Genomic DNA, 13681 nt, shown 5'->3' with positions numbered 1-13681 from the left:
GCTGGATGTGACAGATGACCATGTGAGAAATGGCAAAAGTTACAGTTCTGGGCTTTTCAGTACAAGAGGGAGATGCAGCTAGAGGTGAGATGCCGATAAATGGTCACTAAGATGATAAAAGGACTGGAGCATCACTCCTGTAAAGAAAGACTGAAGCAGCTGAGACTGTTTAACCTGGAGAAGATTCATGGGGAATCTCATCTGTGTATATAAATACCTGAAGGGAGAAGTCACAAGCAGAGTAAATGATTCTTGTAAGGTATCTCCGCAAAATTTCCTACCCCTGTTCCAAGTCATGGTAAGAGCTAGATTCATTTGATGTATTCTGCTTGTACCTAATTTGTTTGCTTATTTTGTTCTTCAAAGTAGTTCAACCGCTTTTCCCTGCACTTTACTAAATTGAACCTGAGGAGATATCATGCATGGAAAATCACATCCTGAATAATTAAACACTGATACAATTTTAAATGTAGCTGGAAACAGTCTTCTAAAGGGAAGTTTTTGCGCTCTAAGTACATCACACAAAATTTTGACTGGAAATTTTTCTAGGGACTGTACATATGTTGCTTCCTATGGGTACATTGCACAGAAAGTAGGGTATTTTTCATATTTACTACATATCTGGATATCACATTTTCTATTACATAACCACATATGTCATTATGACTTCCTAAACATAGCTGTTAACAGTAGAAATTAAGGTCGATCAAGTGAGGGGAGGTAAAAAGTCAGTCCAAGTCATCCTAGATGCATCTGTAGATGCCCCTTAAAATATAAAATTGAGAAAAGATCATATTATCAGTTGAACTATACAGAAAAATAAAATTACTGAAGCCTCTTGTGACACTTTTTTCACTAAGAAAATTATTTACTCACTTTGGCTATCACATTATCCCAGAAAAAAAGTAATATTTCTTGTAGCTTTTTCAGTAATTATTAGATTTATATTCTAAACCTAAGACCCAGGTTTTAATGATAAAAACTTTAATTGCACTGGGAAGAGCATTGTTAGCAGTCAAGTGTATAGGCTGTCTTGTGAAATAAAAATTTACTTGGGGATTTTGTGGGACAAGTTCTTGTAGGAGTGTTTTATAACTAGAGCTCCAAAAACCCACACAATCCAGTAGCTAACAAGCAAATAAACTGTATAATGTAAATAACAATGAATGCTTTCTAAGGCAGTATGACATTTGGCAGATTTGTTATAAAATTAGTTTCTCAGAAAGTCTAAAGAAGGAGTAGGAGACAAGAAATAATGAGACTTTTACCAGCAAAGGGAAAACATAATTTCTTTCAGTAGATAATGATCAGGACTGCATAAGTTGCTTCTTATGGGGAAGGAAAGAAAAAGGAATTTTGAATAAGAACAAAATTTTCACAGTAAAAAAAATCTCATGACTAATCAAGAATACTCAACTAAAATAGCACTAAGTGCTCCTGTTAATTTATTATTTTTCAGTGTTGGTGACAGATACTCCACATTTGTCAGTATCATTTCCATATAGTTGATCTCTGATGACAGTGATATTATCTTTATATAGTTCAGTTCATGTGTACAAATAAAATAAAATGAAACAAAATAAAATACATTCAACATTTTTATTTGTTTCAGTAGTTCTCTATTCAGTGTGCTCAATCACACCTATGAGGAGGCCTTCACAGAAATTTATACAAAGCAAAAAGACTTTAATAATAGTATATTATAATCACAAAGATATGTGTCTAGTATTCAAAAAACATTTGTTTGGGCTGACACTTTTCATGCTTTGTGTGTCTATGCAAATGTTCCTTCTAGTAAAGTTTCAGTCAGACACTTTTGATTAATTCTAACAGGGTTCTGGGAACAGGATTAGGTTTTCTAATGTGGAAACTTTTAACTGAGATTACCTCTACAGCTGATTTAGTACTGTTTCTTTAAATCTGGATACTTGATTTTGTATCATCATTTCCCAATGGAAATGTACACTGATGGTGCACAGGATTTGGAAAACTTTTTAGCCCTCCGAATTTCATCCAAAAACTTGTCTTCCCATCCTGCTAGAGGGAAGTGAGCAAGTTGCTCTGTGGAGCTGAGCTGCTGGCCAGGGTTAAAACTCAGCAGTTCTTTTTGGTGCCCTGTGAGGGTCTTGAGGTGCTCATAATTACAGATGAAGTGTACTAGGCCAAATTTGTAGTTATTATAGGTGTTTAGCTATTAATTGAGAGTCTCTTGTGCTTGCCATGGAATTTGATTATTTTACTGTATATTTCCATCTTGCAGTTACTCTTTTCTGTGAATTCTGTGCTTTCATAGTCGCATTCGTCATGTTTCAGTTTAATTTATATGCCTATGCAGAGAAATATTAATCTCTGTTAGTCACTCTAATATCTTTTGCCACATTCTCAGGGGCGTAATTTTAATTATTATTATATCAGGGATATTCAAGATGAACACGATAGTTATCGGAATGCATTTTACAGTTTCTATGAGTGCAATGCTCTGGTAGAAGTCAGGAGTAGGAAAAAGTTGCCATTTTTGTTTGTCCATCAGACACTGCCAAAACCTGAATTCTGTTTCCTGAATGCCTGACAAAAGGCAGGGTGAAAATGTGACAATTGGTGCTGGGGAGGAATAAGGTGTCTTACCTTTAGATGTCTCATCTCCTCAGAGGTCAGTTACTTCTCAGCAGCTGTGGTGGAGCCACCCATGGCTCACTAGAGGTACCAACGCCTTCACTCGATCGTTTTGCTGGCAGTTGCTGTAGCTGATGGTCAGTTAAGTAAATCAAGATCCGATCAATGATTGATTGTGTAAAATACTGTATACAGGACACAGCTAAGGGTATTGCATAAAAATTGTATTAATTGATTACACTGCACCTTATTACTGATATAAAGGAAACACTATTGAGAGAATATTGAGAGATGAAGTTGTAATCCAAATGAAATTGCTAGTTCATTGTGACATAACCATAGAGAAATAAATCAGCTTCTCACATATTTAATCTATAAAGATTGTTATAGTTCAGTAAGGGACATAGGATACGCATTGCAAGCAAAACTGTCTTGTATTAAGATATGCAGCTTTATTTTTTGGCATAGAATGCATGACTATCACCTACTCTCAAAGAGTTTTAAAAGCAAACAATGAACAGAGCTCAAGCAAGAGAAAAATAGCAGTGAATGAAGCTTAAGCATTTATCACTGAGCATCTTAAACAAGACTGTGAGTAGTATTGTGTGACTATGGTTCAATTTTAAGTAGAAACGTTTGTCTGACTAAGGAAGCATATATCATATAGAATTATTCCAAGCATATTCAGAGCTATATTTATTTATATTTTAAGAAATTTATCTTACACCTGAAGTTTAATAGATGTTAGCTCAGCTAATTCAGGATTTTGGCAGATTCCATTTTGTAAGTATTTAGTATCGGTGTCTGAATTTATTATGCCATTATCATCTGTGAAGGAATAATGAAAAATAGTGTTGTAATTTCTGAGATATATAGAAGTTGGCATTGAAAAATGAATTGATGAATGCTGTTTTTGTCTCATAGTACTACAGATTTGTTTTCCAGATATTTCACAGTATCTATGTTGCACCGGACAGCTTCAAGAGGAATGGATTTTTGCAACATCTCTGATGTTCCTATCCAGAACACCTGCCCTGATATTTTAGTGTCAAAAATTTCAAACACTTTCCCAAAGAAAGGGTGGTTTAGATGTGGCCACAAATATTTTTCCTGTTTCTCTCTGGAATGTATCTCTATGGTCCTCAATAAAGCAGCTTAGACCATGCTGTGAGTTGTAAAGTTTAGCAGAACAGTGAAGAATTTGCTTGGGAAGATATCTATAAATGGCAAACTGACATCTGATTACTAAGATTAAAATAATTTCTCTGATGGTGGTTGTGGGGCAGTGGTGTCCCTTCATCCCCTCAACTGCTATTTTTATGGGTCGGTCTTTGAAGGTCTTCAGTCAAGAGCTCACATCTCTTTTTTTGGGAATACTTATAAGACCCTGATTCAGATGAACTACGACAATTAACACCTACAGTTTGTAGAATTGTGGACAGATATTTCTTCTCTGATTGTGCTAGCAAACTGCCATATATAGTTTTGGTTAATACTATATTCATCCATTTCACTAGTGACCATTAAATAAAATGAAAAATGGCTAGAAATTTAAGAACTATATATTTAAAATACTTGTTAACCACTTTTTTTTCTGTATTGCAGACACTTTCGAAGTTTGAGTGGAAAACAGTATTAGATTTGGAAAACAGTACTAGATAGCTATTTATGGGCAAATGAATCCTATCTGATGGAGATAGAACAATTAAGCAAATCATACTCAAACAGCTATTAGAGAGTGAACTAAATAGATTTTCAAGAACTATATACTTAAAACAACTCTCTGACCAAGTCTTTTTCTAGATTATAGAAACTTTTAAAGTTTTCAATAATTAGCTATAGTTAAACTTATTAAATGCTTTCCAGCCTTGCTTATCCTTATTTGCCTTTCATAATCCTGTTTTCTTATTAAAAGGACTAGTTTGGGTCCTCAGATTCACTATATATTTATGAAAAGTCTTGGAAATTTTTGCCCTATGGACATTATATGTCTTGGACAGAACTGTACCCCAACTAAGAAAACGGAACAAGAACTTTTCTTATTAAATTAGATTGTTCTATAACTAGGGGTTTTTAACTGTTCCTTGCAAACAAACTGAAACCTTTTGCTCTTCAATTTCAGATGGAAGTCAGAAACATTGACTTTCAATGAAAATATGATTTACTGATTTGTGCATCAACAACATTATTAGAATTTGTCTAGGTCAAAATTATCATCCCACAAGAACAAGAGTGGAGGGGCAAGAATAGAAAACTACTGTTATCTCACAGCTAATACATGGGAAAACAACTGAAAATTGTACTGAGAGGAGGAGGGAGAAAAAGAAGAAAATCATATGCCTCAAAGATGCATTTCTTAATTAACTGCTGATGAATCTGGTGGATATAATACAAAACTAACAGTTATTGTTACTTTGGAAGATCTAAATGTTACCAAAAAAATGATGATGCTAAGAATAGTACTAATAGAATGACTAAACTGAGTAAGAAAAAGTACAAGGTCAATATGTACATATACTAGAAGCAATGTAAAATATGTAAAAGTACAGTATGTAAAGATTAATAAGAAAAAAATTGTTATAAACCAAAAAATAGTCAGTAATAATCAAAGAGGAAGTAGAAAACCCTGAATATGTTGATTACTATTGCATCACTGAGATTTCGATATGAAAAGTATGCTAGGATGAAACACCAAAATGTATTGTGTCAAACAGATATTACAAAGAAGGAAGGGAAGAAGAATTAAACTACACAACACTTGCTAGGTTGCTATAAACTGATCATGAACGTAGCTGAGAGAGAAACTGATATTTTCCAGCTGTCAAAGTACTAATATTGTGGAACAGACTTCCTATATGACAGAGTATGAGGGCAGATAAATAGTTCTGAGATGAAATCTGATCCATTTCTGAAAGGCTGTGATTGCTTATAATACCTGAAAACTATTCTTCATGTCCATTCTTGTCATATTCCAACAACCTCAAAGTGCTTTCCTTCACTCTATCTGAAATGTTTTAACTATTACATAACACATATGAAACTAATAAACAATAATAAAATATTTTATAGCTTTTACAAAAATGCAATGATTTTTAATTATCCCTCTGTCATGAATTTATAATTTCTCAAGAAAAAACTGTTCAGTGCAAAAATCCTATGTGAGGATTCTTCTCACGTAATTTTAGGTATTGGACTTTCTTTTGCTGCCCCACAAAATGCAATAGACAGATCAAAGCATGCCCAGAAACTGAATCTTTCAACATATCTGTCTTGAAGAACAGTTTTAAAAAGGGAAAAAGATAACCCTCTCAAGGCATCCCTCTTTATGCCTACAGACTCTAGACATATGGCAGTGAGCCTTGTGAAGAGATTTTTTTTTACAATCTGTTCCACAGCGTGTTCACATGCTCAGTAAAGAAGTTTTTCCTCATATCCAGGTGGAGCTTCCTATGCATCTGTTTCTGCCCATTTCTTCTTGTCCTATTGCTTGGCATCACTGAGCAGAGCCTGGCTCTTAGCTCTTGACACCCTCACTTCAGATACTTATATAATTGATCAGGTCCTCTCTCAGTTGTCTCTTGGTGAGACTGAAGAGGCCCAGCCCTCCAAGCCTTTCCTCATGACAGAGATGCTCCTGTCCCTCAATCATCTTTTTTGCCCTCCACTGGACCTGCTCCAGGAGCTCTATTTCTCTCTTGTCCCAGAGAGTCCAGAACTGGACACAGCACTCCAGATATGGCCTCACCAGGGCTGAGCAGAGGGGCAGGATCACCTCCCTGCTGCAATGCTCTTCCTAAAACACCCCAGGACATCATCAGCTCACTTGGCCACAAGGACACACTGCTGGCTCATGGACACCTTGTTGTCCACCAGGACCCCCAGGTCCTTCTCCACAGATTTCCAGTGGATCAGCCCCCACCCTGTACTGGTGCAGAGGGGTGTTCCTCCCCAGGTGCAGGAACCTGCATTTGCCTTTGCTGAATTTCAGGCAGTTTTTCTCTGCGCATCTCTCCAGCCTGTCGAGCTCCTCCTGAAGGGCTGCACAGCACTCTGGGGTATTGGCCACTCCTCACAGCTTTGTGTCATCACTGAACTTGCTGAGGAGGCATCTGCCCTCTCATCCAAGTCACTGATGAATAAATTAAACAACACTGGGCCCAATATTGAAAGTTGGAGGATACTGCTAGTGAGAGTCATCGAACTAGACCCTGTGCCAGTGGTTACCATTCAGCTAATCATACTCAAGTAGCTGCTAGAGGGTGAGATAAATATATTTCCATTTATTCAATGTCTAGCTTACATGCAGAAATTTAAAATACATGTAGTTTTATCTTTGAGACTGCCTTCTACTTTCAGATGATGCAAGATGGGCAATAGGAAAATTCAGCTGGCTACAGATAAAGCACAGCACTGTCCTGGATAGAATGGGCTCAGCCTCACTGTCCTTGTGCAAACTCATTTTGTCATTTATGATGTCTTTTTGTACTCCACTTCATGTTCCATTACCCCTCCAAAGGGGCCAGGTTTTGGTCCATGCCCTGTGTCAGAGTTTCCATTCCTGCAAAGGTGCTTCACTACAGCATTTCAGAGAATTTTAGAGGTCTGTATGAGGGCAAGTGGACAGATACCTCTACATCCATCCCTAAAAGCCAAGGGAATTCCAATGTGTAAAGAAGAGACTAACCAGATTAATATAAAAGAGGGAAGAAGTGGAATGTTTTCTCGCTTGTCTATACAATTGAATAGAATAATTTTTAATCCATTCTGAAGACTATCAGTATTTATTAATGACATTGTAAACCTACACTGAAACGGAACCTGTTCATGAGATTTCAGTAATGTAAACTCCATATAATCTCTAAATATATTTTAATGATTCAGCAGCATTCCTTGCTGGAAAAGTGATGCTCAGTCTTATGCTCTAAAATGACTGCTACTAAAAATGAAAGCATATGACTTCATTTTTTGATTTTAAGTCAGGATAAGAATAAATTTTATTCCAGACACTTCTAATTTTCAGTGGTTTCCATCTTACTATTTAATTGAAAGAGTTAAATCTTGACTGCCTGCATAAACCTCATAGATCTTAACACATCTTCCTGGGAAAATACATTAAGACCACTTTTACATGAAGTGACTACTATGAATACAGAAACTTTTGTATCTCTATAGTTTGGCTACATTTACACAGTCCTATAGACAGTGATAATTGATTGCTACTCTCTTTTGAATATTCTTGAACACTTTAAATGCAAAAAAACCCCTAACCTGAAAAGCAGTTTATTTTCCAATATAATTGCATGTCAACATTATGCATGTAAATGCCACTTAATGTAATGTAATCGTTTCTCAGGGATTTTTTTATTTAATAATAAATTAATTATTTTTTGAATTTGTCATGGCCATTCAAGTCAAAAGGCTTTCTGACTGCTATAAAAGGCATATTAAATAATGAGACTTGATAAATGACAAATTTTGTCATTATCCAACAAAGGACTGAACATACATTGAAGTTAAGTGAAGCACACGTATTTTGTAAGATAATTTAGATCTCCTTCTATTAGAGGAAACTTGAGCCATAATGGTGATTTTTGGAAAAATTGTGAGCAATTCCAAGACACCTTAAGAGTCTAAACCTTAGAAGAATATAAATGACCTAAAATGAAGTAAACTGCTCAGCTACATATTTCAGTTAAAAAAAAAAAAGTTTAGACACACATATTACGAAGTAGACTCAAAAATAAGGCTTTTTTGAATTACTATTACTGTGAACCAATCAGAGGAAGAAGAGTATATTCTATTAAAAAAAAATCAAGTAGAAATGCATTAAAGCAGTCCTGAGAAAATTGAAGACTGAGGAAGAAAACCCCTTAGACCTCCCAGCAAAGAAGATAGAACACATATGAGTCAGCGTCAAAATAAGTAGGAAGAATGAAAATTTAACATCAAAGGAAAACAGCAGCTTTGTTGGTGGTCTAGTTTGTATTAGTAATAATTCCTGGTAGAACTGGTTGTTTGTATTTTGGTTGTTTGAATTTTTGTAGTGAGTCATTCCTATTTTGATTACATTCTTAAAATATTAATTAGTCTAACAAGAAATTCTAATAATTGGATTCGCATCTATGGAAAGTATATTACTCAAAATGTACCCAACAGGAGTCCTTCTCTAGAAGGGAAAACAAATTTTTAGTTTTAGCTCAAACCATGCCTGGCCATTTCCAAGTTATGATTATATTCATGGTGAAAATCATGCAGTACTTTAATGTATCATATTGCCAGAAACAAGATGATAGGACAAAAAAATAAAGTGCCAAACATAAGATATGATGCCAACAAATTGCACATTATGATATTGCAAGACTAGTTACAGCTTTGCTCTTTTTTCTGCTTCTTTAACAGTCCTTAGCCATAATTGCATCACTCAAATCTACCCCTAATACACAAACATATTTGAAATATCCCACTTTAGTTTTAGTCGACTCTCAGATATATATGTAATCCTAGGAAAAATATTTTTCCAGTGCTAAAACAACATTGTAATGTGTTTTTAGTATCCAAGGGGCAGATTGAAAATTATTTATTTGCTTAAACTCCATCACTTTTAATTTTAATCACACGCAGGCAATGGTCATGCTACTCTTATCAATCTGTGTTCTCAAGCTACTGCTTTTTTTCTGAAAATTTGGCATACATATTGTTCTACCATATTTTGGCATATATTTCAATATCCCTTTGATTTTTTTGTCAATGTTGCATAAGGATATCATTCTATTAAAATGCAAAAACTCAAAGAAAACAAACAATAGCCATAAAACTGCTAAATCAGCAGTGGTGAAGTGCTAGGCAGGGAGGTCATTAGTCTTCTTCAGAGCAGGAAATATTTCAGGGCTTCACAAGAGAGTAAAGTAACTTCCTGGACCAATCACATCCCAATTCTTTTCAAAACAGTGAAAAATGTCTTTACATAGGCACGTACACATATAATACTCAATAGAAATTTAATAGCAACAGTAATTTAATATGACATTTATTTACACAACCCCATATTTTGTCTTATAGATCAGGAATTTAACAATAAGTTTTCATTTGTGGTGATGCACATCAGCTAGGTGGAGCCTTAAAATATTCAAAACATGTATTGTCTTTCTCCAAAGACTGCATTACTTAAAGGAAAACATTGATTTTTGCCAAGAGATATACAGAAAGACAATCAATCAATGACAGCTTTGCAAGAAAGCTACTAGTATAACTACCCTTGGTTCTCACTTTGTATTCCTTGAGGTCATGCATCTGTTTTATATTTTTGGTTCTTTGATGCTTGAGGGACAGCCACAATTAGAATCAGTCTTAGTCAATTTTATTTTTTTCTGCATAAATGAACCAAAGGAAAGAAAAGATTATGAATAAGTAAAGAAAAATGTCATTTTAAAGGAAATCTTTCTATGGACTGGACAACTTTCAGTTTGCTGCCTTTTAATGTGTTTTTTCTTTTATTTCTTGTTGTGGTTTAGGAAAGGTACTCCCCAGTTTAGTGTCCCCACTGAAACTCTAAACTATGTGTCGCTTGCTCTCCCCCTTTCCTTCCCTTCCCCTTCCCTTCCTGAATGCTCCCTCCATCCTGGGACCAGTGCCACCCCACTGCTCTCTCCAGCTTAGGACCAGCATTAGCCAACCACCACTTCCACCACTCTTACTCAGCTGGAAAGAATCCTTTCTCCCTGGAAGAGAGAGAGTCCCTTCCCCCATCTCCAGCAATGATATGAGGTGGTATAGAATAACCTCTGTGTCCTACCCATACCCTGTCCCAGCTACTGCAAATATTAGCCCTGTCCTGGCTGGAAGCAGGAAATACCTTTATGCACATTTTTATTTCAGGCTGTGCTACCTGAAATACTTAATTGCATCTTTTAAAAACCTGAAATATTTATGTTGATTGCCTGAAGTAAATGATATCTCTACTCTTCATGGCTTCCTTTTAAGGTGAAGTTATGGAGATTTTAACATCATTAAGCCACAAAAATAATGTATCATTGAAGTAAGAAACAACTATTAAAGTTTTGACTTTTTATTCGAGGACAACAATTAGTTCAACAAAATACAGCATTTTACAATGCAAATATTGGGGTTTAGAAACTGAGAACTTGCAGAGACTAACCATGTTATCCATCTGTAAAACATATTGTCATTCAAAACAGGAATGGTTTTCTCAAAGGGAAAACACAAAGCCAAATTATAAACAAGACCAAAAAAACCTCTCTCCTGGATTTTAAGCTAGCTACAAAACTTCAGCACTTTTTTAAAAAGGCAGACTCTTGCTTCAAGAGAAGACATACATCTTCAAGTGAAAACTAAAACAAATTCCAGTCATGGGACTTTGTCTGACATTATTCAATTTCCAAATTATAGATTGCTTGTGGTTAAAAAAATGCAGCCTCCAGTCACTGAAACAGAGAAAACTGCATATTTCCCAGAGAATAAATGAATGAAAATAAGTAAATAATAACTAATAACCATATATGTTACACCTGTTATTAGCAATTACAGACAGATTGTCTATCAGTATGCACATGCTGAAACACAAGATCTGAAAATTTCTGCAGAATGTCATGAACTTCAAATGTATATAATCACTCAATGACAATACTGAAGACAGAAATTTATCCTCTAGTCCTTGATATTTCCCCCTAAAATAGGTTGGTTTTGGTTTTTTTTTCCTGTGAAAAATAGGCACAATTTCAAAAGTAAATGATCCTGGAAAATAAATAAATTTTAGAAAAAAATTATGAAAAAAAAAGTGATTGTTTAAGAATTATTTTTCTCAGAAGCCATTATTGAAAGGGAATATATCTGTTCAAGTATCTCTCACCTAAATGACATGAACCAAATGTTGTGAAAATACAGAGTGCTCTCTACTGCTAAAAGCACAAACCTATATACATATTCCCTCTGGGAAAAATAAGTAACACAGATGACAAGTAATGCTTTAATTATAAATTTATTGGACATAAGGTTCCACTGAAGTATTCCAAGTATGTCAGGCAAGAAAGGAGATGTCTTTGTTTTGTTATGCTGTATCTGCTACTTTCTGTATTTCATCTAATTCATACAAAATGAATATAAAATATTAAGCTGCTACAGAAGACCTAAATAGCAAAGGAGGTTCTCACCATGGTTAAACAGTCCCTGTAGTAAAATTTAATTTAGAAAAGGCATTATTCAACTTCCAATAACAATATTCTATAAATCAGGTTTTTTGAAATTATCAATTACAGATATAGATACTATTCTCATATTCATAGAAGAATAAGAGTAGCTATCCAAATAGTTATGTGGAACAAATTACCCTTTAAAAATCCTTACTCTTGTTTAACATGCATTAGGTTGCTATTCTTCACATTTTTGGTGGTTGAAGGCTGGAGGTAATGCTTTTCAGCACAGTACATCCTATGATTGATCTGATTACACAATTTTTCAAAGTCTGCAGTACAGGTATTTCATATATCCCATTTAATTTCAGAAAATATATAACAGTTATGCAGAGGACATGTAGATGTTTTCACTTCCTTTTAAAATAAATATCCTGTTTCTTCACAAATTAATAAGTGCAAATATAGAAGAGCATACTTAAATAATACTTCTGGGACATTTTGCCCTATCCACAAAACCAAAACAGATGTATAATTAGAAAGGAGTTACTACAATTGTATCAGTAATTTGATAAATTTATGGGCAGGTATCTTATTTTCTTGTCAGTTAAGGTTTATACTTAGCAGTCAGCGTATTTTTCAGAATTTGGTCCAGCATGTTTTAGTTTTAAATACCTCAAGAACTTGGTCTTCCAATCGTTCCCTCAAGAAATTATTCTATAATCTTGTCTAGAGATAGGTTATGCTTATCACTACCAAGTGACAGTGCTTGCAGGTATAACATGATACTCTTATTTAAGACCTGAAACAATCTCCACAGAAAGATAATTGAAGTGGAAAAAATGCTCTTAAATTTAATCTTCTATGGTCAGGCAAATAATGGAACTGAGAGTGGAAGCTCAAGACATTTATTATGGCTGCCTTGCAGCTTAACACCAACAATAATGTAGTCACGCTTATTCACTCCAGTTTAGATTTTCAATTCACTTTGCATCCAGCAAACCTGAGCTAAAGAACAAATTAGTTGTATCAATTTACTTTACATGTGCCTTATTTACCTTACCTTTATATCTAACTTATTTATAGACTACATGGCATGTTATATACCATACCCTATTTATGAAGGACTTCCTTCATATTCATGAAAAGATTTGGAAATTAGAGGCTATCTATATTCCACAAATTACATGGCAGATAAAGAATAGCCTAGACAGCAGTTTGTTTTCCTTTCCAGTAGAGGATATGGGAAAGAAGCCTGTTTGGCTGCATGCACACTTAAGATTATTCGTACGTCTTAGCCAGGTGAGATCCCTGGGAAATAAATAATAGGCATCAAAAAGCCAGGAGTGAAGGACAATATATTTTTTATATCTTCATTTACATGTATTGTTAATGAATGCTGTATCAGAACAAATATCTTTAGAAGATATTTATGAACATTTTGCACTGGTTTCTGACTCTTCACAAAATAGAGTAATTAGGAGTGACAGATGTCTCTCAGTTATGTTGTTAGCTTTTTCTGATGTTCTTTAAAGTAAACCTCCAGATCATTTAATCTTCAGCCTGTGGTCTTTCGAAAATAAAAAACCGGCAGCTGTTTGACACCTGAGAGATCTCCATCTACCTAAGAGATGCCATGTCCTCCTTTATGACTTAGCATAGTAGCATAAAAAAATGTTGTATTTACTGATGAGACATTTCCAAAGCCATAGGAACATTTCTCCATTTCAGTGATGGTGACACTTAACTACTGAGGGATGGCTGTCCTGCAGGAGGGAGTGAGGAGCAGAGGGTGGTTATGTGGCCAGCAAGGCCATGTCCTCCTTTAAGCAGGGCTCTGCCCTGTAGCGTTCAGCAAGGGAGCAGGGCTGGGATGGGGATGAGGACTAGGCTTGGGACAGAGCCCTGTAACTACATAGCAA

Source organism: Corvus cornix, chromosome 1 (assembly GCF_000738735.6).
Source record: "Corvus cornix cornix isolate S_Up_H32 chromosome 1, ASM73873v5, whole genome shotgun sequence".
Classification (NCBI taxonomy): Eukaryota; Metazoa; Chordata; class Aves; order Passeriformes; family Corvidae; genus Corvus; species Corvus cornix.
This window is presented reverse-complemented; position numbering follows the sequence as displayed.